This window comes from Mobula hypostoma, chromosome 4 (assembly GCF_963921235.1).
Source record: "Mobula hypostoma chromosome 4, sMobHyp1.1, whole genome shotgun sequence".
In the NCBI taxonomy this organism is placed as follows: domain Eukaryota; kingdom Metazoa; phylum Chordata; class Chondrichthyes; order Myliobatiformes; family Myliobatidae; genus Mobula; species Mobula hypostoma.
The window spans coordinates 183,497,837-183,517,714 of NC_086100.1; the positions used below are offsets into that span (position 1 = coordinate 183,497,837).

A 19,878-nucleotide genomic window follows, 5' to 3' on the forward strand; every position below is an offset into this window, starting at 1 on the left:
GCCTATGAATGAGATAGTTACAAGAGATAGTAAAAATCTTTCTCCCCTGCTAGGGTGCTCAGGCCAGAACAGTGTAGGTTTAAGGTGAGAGAAAGGAGTTTAGAGATGATCTGACAGGAAATCATATTCACACAGAGGATGTCTGGACAGACAGATATTCGCACAGCATTTAGGAAGCATCTCGACAAGAACTTGAATTCCCAAAGCTGCAGGCCTAGTGTGGTTTGTTGCGACTGTGATCCAAGTCACCAGGGAAACACTAAAGCTGGTGATATAGAAGTCTTTATTTCTCACAACAAGCAGGTATTCTTTTGGAGACCCTCTCAGTAGAGTCTTACACACTCAAAGTACATCACATTTTTATACCCTTAAGATCAAAGGTAGCAGTAGATGGTTTAATACAATTTCAATAGCTATGGTGACATCATTTACTTCAACATTTTGGGTTGACAATGCTTCCTTTGAATTACATATCTATAGTGACGGATTTTTTTGAATATTCAAGAACCTTTGCTGGGACAAAGTAATTAAATGGTCCAGAAGCTTCTAAGGATAGAGATCCCAGGCACCAAAAATTAATGTTGTTAGAGTGGATTGTGAGTACACAAATATGCCAGATATTGTCTCACTAGTTAAGAAGCTTGATATGCTAAGCGATAACATCAGTTTGGTCTGTCAGCTTGAACTCAAGTCACAATGGTGCAAATAGCTTAGTGACTGTTGCCTGGTTTCTTGCAGGCCGGTTAATATAACCCTATTGTGTTACATTCTACTGATGTTTGACCAGAATGTCACATGGTCACTTTACTTTGCAAACTGTATCTTTTGCTGCACCCTACCCCCCAATTTAGGGCTTGCAATTTACAATTTACATTATGAACTGAAGACTAGTTCTCCCTTGATTAATATCTGCTGTATTCACATAACTTCAGAATGCTCCCGAACATAATTAAGTGAGATTAGTGCAGATAATTTCAAAAGATGGAATGGTAATGGTGTGCCAAAGTGTCTGTTACTGTGCTGTGTGACTTGCTATGTCTGTATTGCCATAAAAGTGTCTCTCCTCACGTCCATCAGATGCCCCACTAATCCTCCCTCTCAAGAGCCCCATTTCATTCTCAGCAACTTTTCAGATCAGCATTGGTGGAGCAGGATCTGAGAACTTCAGCTGGGGATCTGGGAAGGCATGAGAAACTGTCCTGTTTACCCTCTTTCATTTTCACTCCCATTATCCACTCCATTGGAACAGGATTCCCTGAGTGCAGCCAATCAGAGCAAGCCTAACAGGAAGAGTTATTGATTGGACATTAGGCTTGTCATTCAGTTGAAGAACGATGTCAGTGCCCTCATTTTCCTTGACTAAGAGGGAAACTATTGTACATACCTCTGGGTGGAAATGTGCACACGCTAAAACCTTAATACCTTTAAATGCCTTAACAACTAAGGTCTGTCATCTCAAGGAAGAGTTGCTTGGACTATACCTTCTGCATGTCTCCATCCAGCTCTATGCCTGACAATTGACCAAGTCTCTTTAACTTCCAAAAGCACGCAGCTAGAGTAATTCGGAGAGTTAGACAGCAACTGTGGAGGGAAATCGGCAGCCAACATTTCAGGTTGGGCCTTCATGGTCCAAATGAAGGGTCTCAGCCTAAAACGCCAACTGTCCAGTTCATTCCACAGATGCAGTTTGACCCACTAAGTTCCTCCAGATGGTTGTTCTTGTTTTGCTCCGGAGTTCAGCATCTGCAGCCTCTTGTGTCTTTGTTTAATGTCACCTAACAGAGTGAATGCAAGTGGTACTCGGTAACACCATCATCTCTATAGTCACACACAATCCTGATATGGAATTAATACATCACCAATCTTCACCATCACTCGGTCTAAATCCTGGAACTCCTTCTTCATCCAGCACTGTGAACATTGTTTTCTCTAACTTCTGGTAATTTCCCCCTCCCTTCTTCTCTCCTTAAGTATTCCCCATTTTGGTTTTCCTCACACTCCTGCTCTTCTACTCATCTGCCCATCTCCTCTCTCTGGTTCCCCTCCTTCTTCCCTTTTGTCCATAGTTCACTGTCCTCTCCTATCAGATTCCTCCTTCTTCAGCCTTTTACCTCTTCCACCAATCACCTCCCAGCTTCTACTCTGTCTCCGCCCCCCCCACCTTCTTAATCTGGCTTCTGCCCCTTTCATTTCCAGCCCTGATGACTTGTCAAAAATATCAACTGTCAATTGTTTATTCCTCTCCATAGACACTTACTGACTCCAACATTTGTGAGCATGGCACTGTAGAAGTTGATTCACTAGAAGGACTGCAACACTAAAGGAAAGTTGTTCTCCACTTTAGGGATGGATAATATTGCTGAACCATTCATTAATATTCACCCTATAAAGTAATGAATGGAAATATCAGACTACAGTTATTTGAGCACTGGGAGGAGTACATCCAGCTCATCAGGTCCAAAGTGGCCAAAAAGAGCCTTTGAGCCAATCCTTGCTCCACAATTGTTAGTCTGGAGCTTGGCAGATTACTTGCCCATGTCCTTTTCAACTGTGATTGAGCTTCTATCCTCCTCACTATGGATGCACAGTGGAGAGTATCCTAACTTGTTACATCATGGCCTAATATGGAAGTACCAATGCCAGAAAGTGGAGGACACAGCCCAGACCATGACAGGCAAAGCCCTGCCCGCCATTAAACACATTTACATGAAGTGCTGCCACAAGAAAGCAGCATCCATGATCAAGGACCCCCACCATTCAGGCTAAGCTCTCTTCTCGCTACTACCATTGGGCAGAGTTTAGGGCCCACACCTCGAGGTTCAGAAACAGTTATTACCCCGCAACCATCAGGCTCCTGAACTGGTGTGGATAGTATCACGCACTCCAACTCTGAACTCATTCTACAACCTACTGGCTCACTTTGAAGGACTCATGTTCTCAGTATTATTTATTATTTGCACAATTTGTCTTCTTTTGCACATTGGTTGTGTGCCAGTCTTTGGTTTTCATAAAATCTATTGTATTTCTTTATTTTACTGTAAATGTCTGCATGAAAATAAATCTCAAGGTAGGGAAGCATATACAGTACAAACGTTGATCATAAATTTACCTTGATTTTGAGTTCCAGACTATGGCTGTTCTCTGGAGCAAGCGATGTTCCCTTGAATCTACAAACTCTCTCTAGTTCATGACCAATCCAGTGAAGGAAATTCATCCCTCCTGTTCAATCTACTTCAGACTCAGCTAAAGTTAACCATCTCAGTTACAGCACAACTCCTTACGTCCTCCTTAGCTCTGTGGACCATAGCAACAACCATAGCATAGATCTATGAGATGTTTGATAAAGTGGTACATTAAAGATTTTTGCAACATAGAAAAGCTTATTGTATGAGAGGTACCTCTATGGCACGGATAGAATATTAGCTGGCTAATAGGTAAAAGTAGATATAAAATGTGTGTTTGTATGATAGGTAAAGTGTAATGAGTGACACAGTACAAAGAACAGTGATAGGACTTCAACTTATTATGGGGTGTATGGGGTGTCAGGGAGGGGTAGCACCTCTGGTGGGGGAACATGTCGCGTCCTTTTCAGGGCAGTTAGTCCACCTTTGGTCCCCACCTGGCACTCAGCTCTCACCTGTGGCTCCCTGTAGCTGTTTGCATGCGACAGCGGCCACACCCCAGGCAACAGCTTCGACAAGCTGGCTAAACCAGGTGAGGGTAGCCGATGGATCTCAAACCCTCGGTGTGATAGGGAATTGTCTACCCCAGCATGTGAAGACAGACTCCGGCGGATTGAGCGGACGAGACCAATGGAAGGTCCAACGGTCAAGAAGGCGGTCTCTGCAAGTGTCGTGGAATGTGTAGAACAGGACAAGACACAGAAGACGTCCTGGTCATCCACTGCACCTAGTCTCATCTCCAGCCGTCTAGACTCTGTCTTGCCACTGGATCCAGATGGGAACTGGGAAGAGAGAGTGAGGCTGACGCTGCGCAACTCTCCCTCACTTAAATCCAAATCACGCGCTAGTCTCGACACCATCATAATGGTGTCGAGGTCCTCATTGACGTCAACGATGGACGAACAACCAGAACAACCATTATATTTTATACAAATGACTTCGATGGAGGTTTGAAAATATGATTGATGAATTTGACAGAGGGTGGAGGGTCTCATGCTATCCATTCGAATTAGGCTGCCGTGGGTTTATTGTGTTCACTTTCCAGAAGTGGCTGCGTAATCTTGCCTTCTCCAGAAGAGAGATCAAGTCAACCAGCAGGGCTGCAGCTGAGGCAGCAGAGACAGGATCAGCATGGGTGTGGACCAAGTACGTCCAGAGGGGCAGATAGTCAGACAGTGTATACATCTTTTGCAAACTCTTCAGTAGTTGCATAGACACCTGAAGAGTAGACTATCTGTTGGATGGAAGCGACCAACAACTCTGATAGAGGCAGATGCCAAGTTTTTAAGCTCACCAGTGGGAGGTGGTGCTTTAGCACTGCTGGCCCACCACCTCGAGGGAGTCTTGATCAAAAGCAGGCCGAAACTCCAGAAAACAGGTGGATGATCCCACTGGTGATAGCACAGGTGAAGCACCTTCAATTACTCCAAAAGACTGAGGTTTGGTAAAATACTGAAAGCCTTTTATTCGCTGTACAATACGACCTCCACAGTGTGTGTCTGCCCCCGGACTGAGGGGGAGGGGCAAGGCGAACACCTTTATACAGGACTCTGTGGGAGGAGCCACAGGGGCAGTCAGCAGAGGTGTGTGTCCAGACAGGTAACCGAGTTACAACATATATACATGGTTTACCACATTCACCCCTCCTTTTTTAAAAAAGAGTCCCACGGGGTGAAGTGACTGACAATATTTACAAGAAGTATATTTACAGGTTAAGTCTATCAGGTGGTCGAGTCCGTCGCTGTGATCCACGTAGCACCGGCGATGGCGGTTGTGCTGGCTGCGGCCTGACTTCAGGTGCCAGCACGTTAGGCGTCGGTAATCCCTTGTGTGTGTGCGTCACACCCGGTATGGGAGTGTTGTGTGGTGTCTGTATAGGGTTTGGGGTGCACGGTGTCTCGTAGGTACATACATTGGTGGGTACGGGGTCAATAGTCACTACGGAGTGTTCAGGGTAGGGGCCCGGAGCTCCTGTGGGCGCCAGGTCGCAGATGGAGACCGTGTCCTCCCGCCCATCAGGTAAAACCACGTAGGCATACTGGGGGTTCGCATGAAGTAAGTGAACCCTCTCGACCATCGGGGAGTATTTATTGCTCCTCGCATGTTTCCGAAGCAGCACTGGCCCCGGGGACGTCAGCCAAGTTGGTAGGGTGGTTCCAGTGGTCGATTTTCGGGGAAAAGAAAAGAGCCGCTCATGAGGGGTGGCATTGGTGGCTGTGTATAACAGGGAGCGGATGCAGTGCAGTGCCTCGGGAAGGACCTCCTGCCAGCGGGAGACCGGCAGTCTCTTTGACCTGAGGGCTAAGAGTGTGGCTTTCCACACTGTGCCATTCTCCTTCTCTACCTGTCCATTTCCCCGGGGATTATAGCTCGTGGTCCTACTGGTCGCAATTCCCCTAGCCAGTAGATATTGGCGCAGCTCGTCACTCATAAACGAGGACCCTCTGTCACTGTGGATATAGCATGGGTATCCGAACAGAGTGAAGAGCTTGCGCAAGGCTTTTATAACTGACGTGGTAGTGGTGTCGGGGCAGGGGATGACGAAGGGGAACTGCGAGTACTCGTCAATTATGTTAAGAAAGTACACATTGCGGTCGGTGGAGGGAAAGGGGCCCTTAAAGTCAACACTCAGTCGCTCAAAGGGGCGGGTGGCCTTGATGAGTGGTGCCTTTTCGGGTTGGTAGAAGTGCGGTTTGCACTCTGCGCAGACTTGGCGTCCCTGGTCATCATCCTGATCTCCTCAAGGGAGTAAGGCAGGTTCTGGGCTTTCACGAAGTGGAAAAGCCGGGTGACTCCCGGGTGGCAAAGGTCTACATGTAGGGCGTATAGCCGGTCGATCTGCGCGCTGGCGCATGTTCCCCGGGATAGGGCATCGGAGGGCTCGTTGAGCTTCCCAGGCCTGTACATGATGTCATAGTTGTAGGTGGAGAGTTCGATTCTCCACCTCAGAATTTTATCATTTTTGATTTTGCTCTGCTGCTGATTATTAAACATGAACGCGACTGAGCGCTGGTCAGTTAGCAGGGTGAACCTTTTGCCGGCAAAGTAGTGCCTCCAGTGCCTTATAGCTTCCACTATGGCCTGGGCCTCTTTCTTTACAGCAGAGTGCCGAATTTCAGGGCCTTGAAGGGTACGGGAGAAGAACGCAACTGGTCTTCCTGCCTGGTTGAAGGTAGCAGCCAGCGCAAAGTTGGAGGCGTCACTCTCTACTTGGAAGGGAATGGCCTCATCCACCGCATGCATTGCTGCTTTGGCAATGTCCCCTTTTATGCGGTTGAAGGCTGTGTGGGCCTCGGCAGAGAGGGGGAATGTGGTGGACTTGACCAGGGGGCGGGCCTTGTCTGCATAGTTAGAGACCCATTGGGCGTAATATGAAAAGAAGCCCAGGCACCTTTTGAGGGCTCTGAGGGTATTGGGAAGAGGGAGTTCCAACAAGGGGCGCATACGGTCGGGTCAGGGCCAATGACTCCATTCTCCACAACACACCCAAGGATAGCAAGTCGGGTGGTCCCAAATACACACTTGTCCTTGTTATAGGTGAGGTTGAAAGATTTTGCCGCTTGGAGAAATTTTTGGAGGTTGTTGTCGTGATCTTGCTGGTCGTGACCGCAGATGGTGATGTTATCCAGATATGGGAACGTGGCCTTCAGTTGGCACTGGTCCACCATCTGGTCCATTGCCCTCTGGAAGACAGATACACCATTCGTGACACCAAAGGGGACGCGCAGGAATTGATAAAGCCTGCCGTCCGCCTTGAAGGCAGTGTAAGGGCGGTCCTCCCGATGGATGGAGAGCTGATGGTAAGCGGATTTTAGGTCTATGGTCGAGTACACCTTGTACTGTGCTATCTGATTGACCATATCCGCGATGCGGGGTAGAGGGTACGCGTCGAGCTGCGTGAACCTATTGATGGTCTGGCTATAGTCCACGACCATCCTATTCTTCTCCCCGTTCCGAACAACCACCACCTGTGCCCTCCAAGGACTTGTGCTTGCCACAATGACCCCCTCCCTGAGCAGCCGCTGCACTTCCGACTTAATGAAAGCTCTGTCCCCTGCGCTGTACCTCCTGCTTTTAGTTGCCACAGGTTTACAGTCGGGGGTCAGGTTGGCGAACAGCGGTGGGGGAGGGATCCTGAGGGTGGAGAGGCCACAAGTGGTGTCGGTAGTGTGGCAGTTGGCATGATGTTGGGTGGGATGCGCGGGTTGGTGTGTGTGTGTGGTCAGTAGCGGGGTACGTGACATATCTCTACAAAACAGGGGATTTATGACAGTAATTGGCGGGAGAGGCCCATCATACTTCATTGTCACACTTTTCAGGTGGCTCTGGAAGTCCAACCCCAACAGCACAGGGGCACACAGTTGAGGCAAGACCAGTAACTTAAAGTCCTGATATTCTGTGCCCTGCACCACTAGTGTCGCTACACAACCCCCCCCGGATGTCTGTTGTATGCGACCCGGAGGCCATGGTGACCCTCTGACTTACCGGCCGTATCATGAGTCCACAATGCTGCACCGTGGCCGGGTGGATAAAACTCTCCGTGCTGCCTGTGTCAAACAGGCAGCTTGTCCTGTGCCCCTCCACCAGGATGTCCATCATTGACCTTGCGAGCTGGTGGGGAGCACTTTGGTGGAGGGTCACGGAAGCCAGGGTGGGGTCACTGTCTTGGTCCGGCGCGGTGGGGTGGCCCGTGAGCACTCGTTGGTCGTAGGCGGTGGGAGGTGGCGCCGACCAAGATGGCCGCCCCCATGAATCGCACGTGGTGGCGGCGTGCAGGGAAGATGGCGGCCCCCATGTCTCACGCGTGGTGGCAGTGTGCAGAGAAGATGGCGACCCCCATGTCTCGCACGTGGTGGCAGTGTGCAGGGAAGATGGCGACCCCCACGTCTCGCACGCGGCGCTGCTCGATCCCGCTCGCGGTTTTGACTTACAGACCTTGGCGAAGTGGCCCTTCTTTCCGCAGCTGGAACAGGTAGCCTGTCGGGCCGCGCAGTGTTTCCGGGGGTGCTTCTCCAGTCCGCAGAAGTAGCACTTCGCGGACTTACGACTGGCGGCAGCCGAGGTCGATTCGCCAGCGGGTTGCAGGGTCTGCGGCGCCCACGAGGCCATCAGGGGATCACGTGCCTGGAGAGCCTCGGAGTTATGCAAAACGGCCTCCAACGTATCAGCCAGCTCGATCGCCGAACTTAGGGTAAGATCGGCTTTTTCCAGCAGCCGCTGGCGCACGTACACTGACCTGGTCCCCATAACGAAGGCATCTCTCACTAGGAGTTCTGCATGCTGCGCCGCCGTCAGCTCCTGGCAATTGCAGGCCCGCACGAGTGTCTGTAGGGCCCGGACAAACTCAGCACTCGATTTCCAGGACCGTTGTTGCTGTGTCGCTAAGCGATGCCGAGCATAGACGCTGTTTATCGGCCGCAGGTATTGTCTTTTGAGTGCGTTCATTGCGCTGTCGTAGTTCGGCTGGTCTCTGATCAGCGAATAGACCCGTGGACCGACCCTGGAGAGTAGAACTCTGCGCTTTGCTACGGGGTCGGTGGCTTTAATCTCCTCTAGATACGCTTCGAAGCAGGCCAGCCAGAGTTTGAAAACGTTTCCAGCGTCAGGCATTTGCAGATCGAGATCTAATTTGTCTGGTCTCAGGGCCTGTTCTATGTTTTAAAATGTACAGCGAATAAAATTGAAGCACCTTCAATTACTCCAAAAGACTGAGGTTTGGTAAAATACTGAAAGGCTTTTATTTGCTGTACAATACGACCTCCACAGTGTGTGTCTGCCCCCGGACTGAGGGGGAGGGGCAAGGCGAACACCTTTATACAGGACTCTGTGGGAGGAGCCACAGGGGCAGTCAGAGGAGCCACGGGGGCAGTCAGCAGAGGGGTGTGTCCAGACAGGTAACCGAGTTACAACATATATACATGGTTTACCACAACAGGACAGTTAACATCTTAGTCCACGTGTATCTTTAATTCAATTGCTGATGACAGAATGATATGTAGGAGAGCACATTGCAAAGAGAAATTAAGGAGGCTACAAAGAGATGCAGAAAGGTGAAGAGTAGCTAAAGATCTGGAAACTGGAGGATGATGTGAGTAAAATGTGAAACTGGCCGCTTTGGCAAGAAACAACTTAAAAAGAAACATATTATCTGAATGGTGTTTGAATCAGAGCTCCAAATGGCAGAGGGATCTGGATGTCCTAGCGTAGGAGACATAAAAAATCCTGAAGCATGTTGTAAACCTAAATCATTGACAATTCCTGTCTCCCACAAATGCTGCTTAGCTGGCTAGTGCTGTAGGGGAATCAGCACCACACTTCAAGGCAAGTGGTCCTGGGTTTGAATCTGGATGGCTCCTTGCACACTTCAAACCCAGGACCACATTTCCCATCTGTGCTGAGTTGAGCGTTGAGCTAGCAACAAAAACAGACAAAATACTTAGGAAATGGCAAGGATGCCACCTGATGTGCCACAATGTGCGGAAAAGAATACAGTAGCAGATGATTCTCAATCTGCTGAGTTCCTCCAGCAGGTTGCTTATTGTTTGAGAATTCAGCATCTACATTCTCCATTCCCAAAAGACTGGTGTGCTGGTAGAACAAATGATTCAGAAAGATAATGGACTGTTACCATTTTATTTTATTTTATTTAGAGATACGTCACGGTAACAGGCCCTTCTGGCCCAATGAGCCTGCACTGCCCAATTTCACCCAGATGAACAAATAACCTGCTAACTCGTATATCTGTAGAATGTGGGAGGAAACCAGAGCACTCGAAGGAAATCTATTCATCATGGGAAAGAAGTACAAACTCCTTACAGACAGTGGTGGAACTGAATCAGCATTACCAGTGCTGTAATAGTGACGTACTAGCTACTAAACTACCAAACCGCTGATTTATTGCTTGGTGAACTGAGTACTATGGGTGGCGGGGTGGAGATACATCTCTATCAAAGGAGCTGTAAGGCACTCATTCCTTCCATTAGCCTACAGGCCACCCTTGAGCAAGGTGTAGCACCTGCTTAGCCGCCTGGCCAGGGTCATGTGAAGCCATGGGAGGAAGTGGCGGATGGTCGTATGAGCAGTGGGCACATATCACAATGACTAGTTATGTGACCACTGACTTCAGGAAGACAATCTCTGAAGAGTATTGAAAGTGGCTGGGGTCACCCGTCTTGTAAACACACTGCCCAGAAGAAGGCAACGGCAAACCACATCTGTCAAATAATTTACCAAGAATAATCATGGCCATATGATACGACATGGCACATAATGATGATGATGATTCAAGTACATTTATTATCAAAAAATGTAATATTTATACAACCTTGACATTTGCTTGCTTTCTGTTTATCACCCAATTAAAGGTAAAAAAGAATAAAAATAAAAATAAAAGACCGACACTGGATGCGAAAGAGAAAAAAAAAATCAGGCAAACAATTGAAGCAAACAACAGCATTCTGAACCAAAAATGAATCCTCAGTTCTGAACACCGGAGCAACCTGGAGTAGGCCCAAAACCTCACTTATCAGTTCATCATATTACTGGGCATGGAACATAGCAGCCAAGACAGTCTTCATAGCCTCAGTGCCCTGGAGATGACCATCGCAGAGAATGAGCGAAATTAGCTGTCACCTCAGATTCCAACACAGTCTTTCCAGTCTTTCTGAGCTGACATTTAAATTGACCAAAGAACGGACAGCGAAAGGCTCTGGCACCCTGGAGAGAGGAGTGAAGATCATGGTGAGTGAGCAAAATCAGCTCTCGCCTCCAATCTGGACCGGCGTTTAAATTGTCTAAGCAGTGGATCTTACCTCAGACAAGAACCCAGCTGCAGCAAAATACTCCGGGCCTAGACCACGTCACCCAGCCCAAAGCCACTCTCCAACTCGTCAAATCATTTTGGCGCCCAGAGCACCCGGGCCAGTTGAAAGAGCATCAAATCTTCTCTGCCTGGGCTCCAACTTCTAATTTCTGCACTCAGAGAAATCAAATCTTGCTTCCAGGCCAGCTGAACGGGCGTCCATTTGCAATAATTCTGCAACACACCATCTCGTCTTGCAATCGCTTGCCCCTTCATTGTTTGCCGCAATAATTTAGAACAATTTGCCTCAGAGAAAGGTATTTTTAGTGACATTTTTAGTTGGATTTCTTACCTTTTAGACTACCAGAATCTGTCGTACACGTTGGGTAGCGGCATCTTAAGCATAAGTACCAGAATAGAATAGAATATCTTTATTGTCATTGCTGTGGAGCAATGAAACACAGTTTAGCAGCTCAACGTTTTGCAGCATGACAAAGAATATATACATAAAATAAACTCTAAAACCTCAGGAATGCAGTCCAAAATTAATAATATATGGATGGGGGGGTAGGACTATTGCACACCTGCCATTCCTGGAAGTGTGATGCATTTAGCTGCCGCCATCTTAGGAGGGGGCCAGGAGAAGGGAAGCGGGTGTTATACATTTCACTGCTTGTGGGTAGAAGCTGTTAAGGAGTCTCTTTGTTTTCATCCTTAATGCTCTGTATCTCTTCCCAGAAGGTAGAGGGGAAAACAGGTGATATCCAGGATGAGTGGGATCCTTTGAAATACAAGTAGCCGTCTTTTGAAGTCTGCCAGTATAAATGACTCTGAGGGAGGGTAATGTAGTGCCAATAATCCGCTCTGCTACCCCCAGCAGAGGATGATGATGGACCAATATGAAATTAGGAATAGAGTGCTTCAGATATGTAGGTACCATCGAAATCAGGACCCAAGGGTCAAGGGAGATTGCCACCAGTACTGGGGAAGGAGGGACCTGTTCCAATGGGAGGTGCCTGGATCCTAGTGAATTGCATAACTAAGGCTGTGGATGGGGCTTTAAACTAAATTGTAGCAGGGTGGGTTCAACAGATTGGAGAAGTATGGATGAAGTAAAAGAGATAAGTGTGGATAAAAATAAAGTAAAAGCAAAAGCTAAACACGAGAAAAGTAAGGGTGCAGTAAAGTACAGTCAAGTGCAAAAGGGAAAAAGATAACAAGATTTTAAAAGCACAATGAATGTAAGGGCACTTTATTTGAAACAGGGTCCGTGATCTTGTGGCACAAATCAGTAAAAAGGGGTATGATTTAGTGGCCATTACAAAAACATGTTTGCAAGATGGAGAAGATTGGGAATTAAATACCCGAGGATATCAGTTAACACGGAAGGATAGGCAGGAAGATCAGAGAGGTGGGGTAGCATTCTTAATTAAAGATGAGATCAAGGCGATAGTGAGAGACGATATAAAACCTGAGGAGCAGAATGTCGAATCCATCCGGGTAGAGATTAGGAATAGTAAAGAGAAAAAAATCACTGGTGGGAGTTGTCTATTGGTCATCAAATAATAACATTACAGTGGCATAGTCAATAAACAGAGAAATATCTGAGGCATGTCAGAATGGAACAGCAGTTATCATGGGGGACTTTAACTTGCACATAGATTGAGTGAATCAAGTTGGTCAAGGCAGTCTTGAGGAGGACTTCAGAGAGTGCATCTGTGATAGCTTTCTTGAACAGTATGTTACTGAACCTACAAGGGAATGTGCTATCGTAGGTCTGGTCCTGTGTAAAGTTAGTGATCTTGTAGTTAGGGATCCTCTTGGAAAGGGTGATCACAGTATGATTGAATTTCTCATACAAATGGAGGGTGTAATAGTTCACCAGTGTATAATGCCTGAACAATAGAGACTACAATGGAATGAGGGAGGATTTGGCTAGTGTAGACTGGGAACACAGGCTACATGGAGGGACAGTTGAGGAATAGTGGAAGATTTTCAGAGAGATTTTTCACAGTACTCAACAAAAGTATATTTCAGTCAAAAGAAAGGACAGTAAGGGTAGGAGAGCCAGCTTTGGATAAATGACGAAATAAAAGAAGGCATCAAACTAAAAGTTCGTGTATACAAAGTCACCAAGATTGTGGGAAAATGGAAGATTAGGAAAACATTAAAAAGCAACAAAGAACCACTAAGCGAGCAATAAAGAAAGGGAAGATAGATGATGAAAATAAATTAGCACAAAATATAAAAATGGATAATAAAAGTTTTTATAATTATATAAAGCAGAAAAGGGTGGCTAAAGTAAATGTAGGTCCATTGGAGGGTGAGAAGTGGGAATTGATATTGGGTAATGAGGAAATGGCAGAGGCTTTGAATGACTATTTTGTGTTGGTCTTCACGGTGGAGGACATGTCTACCATACCAAAGAGAGGTGTTGTGGATGCGATGGGAGGTGTGGACCTCGATACAATAACTATCACTAAAGAGATAGTGCAGAGCAAACTTGTAGGCCTGAAGATAGATAAGTTCCCTAGTCCTGATGGAATGAATCCCAGGGTACTGAAAGAAATGACAGAATTTACAGTAGAGGCTTTGGTGAGAATTTACCAAAATTCTCTGGTCCCAGTGGATTGGCAGACCATGAATGCCAAGTCACTGTTCAAAAAAGGATGTAGACAAAAGGAAGGTAACTATAGACCAGTTAGTTTGACATCTGTAGTTGGAGAAATGTTTGAAGCTACCATTAAAGAAGAAATAGCGAAGCTTCTTAAAAAAATTGGATCCATCAGGCAGACGCAACGTGGGTTCAGCAATGGCAGGTCCTGTTTGACAAACTTACTAGAGTTCTTTGAGGATTTAACAAGCGCAGTGGATAGAGAGGAATGGATTGATGTCATTTACTTAGATTTCCAGAAGGCATTTGTTTGATAAAGTGCAACATAGGAGACTTAACCATAAGATATGGATGCATAGAGTTGAGGGTGATGTATTAACATGGATAGAGGATTGGTTAACAAATGGAAAGCTGAGAGCTGGGATACATGGGTGTTACTCTAGTTGGCAATCAGTGGTGAGTGGTATGCCACAGGGGTCAGTGCTGGGCACGCAACTATTCAGAATATACATTAACGATCTGGAAGAGGGGACCGAGCATAGTGTATCTAAGTTTACTGAGGATACTAAAGTGAGTGGAAAAGCAAATTGTGCAGAAGATACAGAGAGTCTGCAGAGAGATATAGATAGGTTAAGTGAATGGGAAGGGTCTGGCAGATGGAGTACAATGGTAAATGTGAGGTCATCCACGTTGGAAGGAAAAATGAAAGATCAGATTATTATTTAAATGGTAAAAGATTGCAGCATGCTGCTGTGCAGAGGGACTTGAGAATGTTTGTGCATGAATCGCAAAAGGTTGGTTTGCAGGTGCAGCAGGCTCTCAAGAAGGCAAACGTTGGCCTTCATTGCTAAAGGGATTGAATTTAAATGCAGGGATGTTTTGTTGCAACTGTACAGGGTACTGGTGAGGATGCATCAGAAGTACTGCGTGCAGTTCTGATCTCCTGCTTGAGGAAGGATATACTGGCTTTGGAGGCAGTGCAGAGGACATTCACCAGGTTGATTCCAGAGACGGGAGGGTTAGGCTATGAGGAAAGATTGAGTCACCTGGGACCGTACTCACGGGAATTCAGAAGAATGAGAGGAGATCTTGTAGAAACATATAAAATTATGAAAAGGACAGATAAGATAGATACAGGAAAGTTGTCTCCACTGGTGGATGAGACCAGAAATAGGGGACAGAGCTTCAAAATTTGGGAGAGTAAATTTAGTACGGAGATAAGCAAAAACTGCTTTTCCCAGAGAGTGGTGAATCTGTGGAATTCTCTGCCCATTGAAGCAGTGGAGCTACCTCAGTAAATATATTTAAGACAAGGTTGGATAGGTGTTTGTATCGTAGGGGAATTAAGGGTTATGCAAAAAAGGAAGGTAGGTGGAGATGAGTCTATGGCCAGATCAGCCATGATCTTCTTGAATGGCAGAGCAGGCTCGACGGGCCAGATGGCCTACTCCTGCTCCGATTTCTTATGCTCTTATGTAAAGGGAGAAGCTGGACGGGCTTGGGCTTTGTTCCTCAGAGAGTTGGAGATTGAGGGGGTGATCTCAATCATGAGTGCTTAGCTAATCTAAACACAGAGGTGAAAGGTTTAAAAAGGTCCTCAAGGACAACTTCTTCACAGAGAGAGTGGTGTACATATGGAATGAACTGCTAGAGAAAGTGGTTGAAGTTAGTACAGTAACAGCCTTTAAAAAATGTGTTTTGATATGTACATGAACAGGAGAGTTTAGTAGGGTATCAGTCAAATGCAGGCAAATATGGCAATCTTGCTGGTCACCATGGTTGGCATGGACCAGAAGGGCTAAAGATTCTACTTCTATGCTGTTTTATTCAATAACTCTATGACATGTGAAAGGGCCCATCATCGGGACCCCTTGGTGAACCAGGGTATGGGACTGGTCTCTTCACAGAGGACTCCTCAACCAATTCGCAGCTCCTTGCATAAGGTTTTCACAATATTTCATCATAAAGTTCCAGAGGTTTTCCATTAAAATTGCCAACAGCAGATATAATAACCTGGCTGTTGAAAGATTTCATTTCTTGTCAACTTACAATTTGTTTGGCATTTGGGAGTTGCATTCAAACTGAATCACCTTTAATATTCATCACCAACTGAAGATTGAACAATGGGCAAAGCTTCTGACAAGATTTACAATGTATGAAAACTAAAGTGACGGCAGATTCTGGAAATGTAACAGAAAAAATAGAAAATGCCAATATTACTCAGTGGGTCAGTCTGCAGTCTCCTTTCCCCTGTCAAGGTGGATCAGAAAAGAAGATGCAATGCAGTAATGATTCTCGATAATGAAGAAACCTAACCTTAAGTTGTGCCTACACCTTCTGATGACGAATACTGATCTTTGGTTTCAGCAGGTTTGATTAAAGAGTTTAGCTTTGTTTGTCACATGTGTGTCGAACTACCAGAACACAGTGAAGTGCACCATTTGGATCGAGAATGTGCTGGGCAGCTGGCAGATGCTGCCATGCTTCCTTCGTGCTTGCATAGCAAGTGTATAGATTACTAACGCCAATTTGAACTGTACGTCTTTGGAACGTGGCAGGACACTAAAACGCTCAGAAGGAAGTCTCTATGGGTATTTGAGCAAAGGTTGATAGAGTCTTGATTGACTAGGGCATGAAGGGATATGGGGAGAAGGCAGGAGATTGGGGCCGAATGGAAAATTGGATTATCTCTGATGAAGTGGTGGAGCAAACTTGATGGGCCAAATAGACCAATTCTGCTCCTTTGGAAACACATATGGTCACAGGGAGAATGTTCAAATTTCAAAGTAAATTTATTATCAAAGTACATATACTGTATGTCACCATATACTACTCTGAGATGTATATTCTTGCAGGCACTCACAGTAGAACAAAGGAATATAATAACATCAATGGAAAACTACACACAAACAAATACTAGCAAGCAGCCAATGAGCAAAAGACAAACTGCAAATGCAAAAAATGACAATACTACTAATGATAATTCTATAGTTATAAACATGAACTTTGGACTAGATAAGTGCAGAACATTAAGCATAAAGAAAGGTGCAATAGAGCTAACAGAATACAAAATGGAGCAGCAGGCTCCAATATAACTGATGGATGAATATGAATCATATAAGTATCAAGGCTTATATTTACATAAGGCTTAAAAAATCTGCCAAACAGAGCTCAGTAGTAAAATTATAACAAAGCCAATTAACATTTTTACTATATCCATATTAACATATTATTTTGGCACAATATTGTGGTCCAAAAACGATCTGGAAAATTTACAAAGAAAAACAAGTACTGATGTGACAAATTTTAGAAAACACTCTGTACACTCAAATGTACTTAGATTAACACTATCTGGAACAGAAGGAGGAAGAAGAATAATAGACATAAAAGTTTACACAACAGTCAGATAAAACTTCTTAGGATATATTTTTATCAACAAAAACGGAATTCAGAACTCCATGCCAACATATGCAATTCCAATAAGAAGTACGCACCGCTAAACCTAAATGAAAGCAAATCCCAGAAAAATGAAGAAATTATCATTAAGGAAGAAAAAGTTAACCAATGGAAAAGCATGACCCTCCATTGAAGATATCTCTACAATCTGAGCAGACTAGATGTCGACAAGGCAGTGTTTAACGCCTGGCTCAAATTGGAGACGTCTTCCCAAAAAGAGTGGTTGCTTGTGGCAATACAAACCAGGTGGTTAACGCAGAACTTGTAAAAATGCATAATAAAAGTCCAACGCATTCAAGATGGTCAACGTAGAAAATGACATGATAAAGCAGAAAAAGTCCAACATATTACAGGATCCTGCAGCAGTTTAACTCAATCTGATTACTTATACAGGCACATTCAAGTGGTGAACATTATTCACCAAAATCTTCCTTTAAAATAAAAACTCATAAAATACACCATAACTTACTATAAATACAAGCCCTATCCAGTTTAAGAATCAGAGTACAACAAATTATATTATGACTGATCGATTATTTCAGATAGAACAATCCATAATAACGATCTGGATATAATATTAAAGGATAAACAAGCAAGACCAACTTACTTAATGTTTAGCCATTCTAAATATGAAGCACATTCAGAAATCAGTAGGTGAAAATTCCAGAAATATCCTGAATTGAAAGAGGAAATTGAAAGACAATGGAACATGAACAGCTTATACGTTGTCCCAATAGTAATATCTATAACTGGTATCATCCCCAAGTCACTATATGATAGTATTAAATAATTTGGCCTACACAACAATATTTATGTAATTCTCCAGAAAGCTACAATACTAAACACCACTAAAATAGTGTAAAAGTTCCTAGCAATTGAGAAATGAATGTGTTTGCCTATACCAGTACCTCAGGTTTTACCAGCTTGAGATGAGAAAAATAAAAATAATAATAAATAATAAATAAACAATACTGAGACTGTGAGTTGTAGATTCTTTGAAAGTGAGTCCATAGGTTGCATTTTGTGCACATTTCAGTTTTGACGTGAGGGAGGATATCCACGCCAATTCAGGAGTCTCATGCTTGTATGGGTAATAACCATTCCTGAACTTGGTGGCGTGGAACTTAAGGTTCCTAAAGCATATCTCCTTTCCACTGGCAGCAGTAAGAAGAGAACAAGGCCTGTATCATGAGGATCTTTGATGATGGATGTTGCTTTGTTATGACAGTGCTCATTGTAGAGGTGTTCAATGGGGCAGAGAGCTTCTCCTGCAGACTGGGCTGTATCCATCACTTTTTTTCGGCTTTTCCATGCAAAATCCTCAAATAGAACAGCTCTGTAGAGCATTGTGTTAACTGCTATGCTCCATTTATTCGTCCAAATATTCCTTCTCTCCACCTGCATCCTTCCTGTGGTTCCAAGATTTTCCATCTAGAAATGATCTGCAGCTACTCAACTTCTGCCTCACTTTTTAAAAATTGATTTAATACTTTATCAAGGTATCCTCTAGGTGTTGATGACTGCCTGAAGCATAATACAAAGGTTCAATCAACAAAATGTCCAAAGGCACAGAGCTCTTGATAGGAACGTCCACAGAGGCTAAAGGAAAGGTAATCAAACATAATTCAATATGAAGGTGACCTCGTTTCTCCACCTATAACATTGATCTTTAAGCAAAGTAATGGCAGACTTCTCATTTCAACTACAACGTGTAATATTTTCAGCAAATAGTTCAAAGAAACAGAAATTCATGCACTATACTTTGAACAAATAACATACTAAGAACATATAGATTTTTTTGGTAAGAAAACTGTACATCAGAAGCGAGAAAGTAGATCAATAAAGAGTTTGTCTGGAGAATGTCACATTGATTTGAGTGTAGTTCAGCTGCAATTGCAGTGGAGGATTATATTATTAATGTGATGTCTTTATTCATTACAAGTATTACATGTCAGTTTGGACTCAGATGATTTTAAATTGAGACAGCGAGCATTTCATTTGGGCTAGTGCACATAGATCTTAAAGATAATAAGTCAGATTTCCATTTATGGCTGCAATACATCCAACAAATAGAGACACACTCACACACACACAATTTCATGTATCAACGTTCATAAACACATCCACACAACCACTTGTTCAAACACACATTCATGCACATCTTACACATACACTCAGTGGCTACTTTATTAGGTACCTTCTATATCTAATGAAGTGGCCAGCAAGTGTATGTTCATGATCTCTGCTGCTGCAGCCCATCCACCTCAAGTTTCAATGTGTTGGGCATTCAGAGATGCTCTTCTGCACACCACTGTTGTAACATGTGGCTAGTAGAATTACTGCTGCCTTTCCGTCAGCTTGAATCAGTCTGGCCATTCTCTTCTGACCTCTCATTAACAAGATGTTTTCACCTCTCACTGGAATTTTTTTTTGGTTATTCACACCGTTCACTGTAAATTCTAAAGATTATTGTGCATGAAAATCCCAGTTTCTGAGATACTCAAAGCACCCTCTCTGACACCAGCATTCATTCCATGATCAAAGTCAATTAGATCACATTTCCTTCTCACTCTCATGCTTGGTCTGAACAACTGAACCTTTTCCCTACGTCTGCATGCTTTTATGTATTGAGTTACTGCCATATGATTGGCTGATTAGACATTTGCATTAAGGAGCAGGTGTAGAGATGTACCTCATAAAGTGGCCACTATATGTAAGTACCCAACGATCACTGGAAAATGATTCGGCCTCTACCATTTCTACCGTTACAAAATTTCAAAACACCGAAAACACTGAAAACACTTGGCAGGTGAATCTGTACCTAT

The 19,878-nt window shown here is 44.5% G+C and overlaps 1 long non-coding RNA gene across 1 annotated transcript in view; it reads right to left on the reverse strand.

Annotated features, from left to right (window-relative positions):
• Positions 1-17,677, reverse strand: part of LOC134344991 (uncharacterized) — a 49,311-nt gene extending 31,634 nt beyond the window's left edge. The window contains exon 1 of the long non-coding RNA XR_010017583.1: positions 17,661-17,677. This is a non-coding gene — a long non-coding RNA (uncharacterized LOC134344991). The remainder of the gene's footprint in view (positions 1-17,660) is intronic.
• Positions 17,678-19,878: the final 2,201 nt, after the last annotated feature.